This window comes from Octopus bimaculoides, chromosome 18 (assembly GCF_001194135.2).
Source record: "Octopus bimaculoides isolate UCB-OBI-ISO-001 chromosome 18, ASM119413v2, whole genome shotgun sequence".
NCBI lineage: Eukaryota > Metazoa > Mollusca > Cephalopoda > Octopoda > Octopodidae > Octopus > Octopus bimaculoides.
In genome coordinates this window covers 36,000,799-36,001,979 of record NC_068998.1, presented here as the reverse complement: position 1 = coordinate 36,001,979, position 1,181 = coordinate 36,000,799, and positions in this window count along the sequence as shown.

Sequence of the window (1,181 nt, the reverse complement as noted above, 5' to 3'; positions counted from 1 at the left end):
AGTTAACATAGAAGGGACAGGCTCCTTATTTTTTGGTTAAGGTTGTTGGTAAGCTTTCCTAAGTTACTCCAATCCAGATCCCCAATGCAAACCTTCAGATCAACCTTCTCCTATGCAGATCTCTAATGCAACATTTAAAAAAAGAGTCAATAAGTGAAAATAACCAATAAACTGATTCCTTATGGGATTTCCCAATCAAATTTCCAGCAAACCATTTTCAGCCAAACCAATTTCAACGGATTTCGCTCAAATCTGATGTCGATGTTACTTATTTTGGTTTGAAATAAAGGATTTAATCATTTAATAATCCTAGCTTAATCCCGAGCAGCGCCGGGTTATACTGCTAGTGTACATTATATTAAATGTATTGTCCATAATATTTACAAAGGGCAGATTCCAAGACAGGTGAATAAAAATATGTTTAACAGTAGAGGTACAGGTGTCGATCCATTATGGCCATTTCTAACGACTCCTTTAATTGAGTAATGTCAACTGAAATAGCAGCAGAATGACTGTAAATGTTTTTTTGTTCTGTGGATTTTAAACTTTATTAAATCATTTTGAATGTCCTTTATTTTGGAAATTGATGAATTCATCTGACGAAAATGGTTTCTTTACAATGATGTAAATGTTTTCATTAATAATTAAAGTAGTGGTTAGAAATGGCCATAATGGATTGAAACTTGTCCCTCTCCTGTTACTCATTTATATTACACACACACACACACTCCTATATGTGTGTCTTTGTGACTGTGTTTTCCCTCTACCACCACTTGACAACTGGTGTTGGTTTGTTTAGATCCCTTCAACATAGCAGTTCAGCAAAAGAGTCCAATGGAATAATAACCAGACTTTAAAAATAAGAATCAGTACTGAAATGACGATGAGAGAGTGAATCCAATTTAGAAGATAGATCAGGACCAATAACATTACAAATACAGCATTGACTGCAGTCCAACAATGTTAAACAATCCGCAGGAGCCCCTGTTCATGTGACAACAGTACTCAATGCAGGGGCGAATGTGAACTTATAAGGATAAAGAATAGTGTCAGGAGTGAGATAACTCCTCAAATGAAGGAGTGAGCCTACCTTCATTGCAGCCGATTTGGCAATAGATTCAATGTAAGTCCTCCAAGTAAAATCATTACAGAAAGTCACTTCTATGAGATGAAGAGAACGA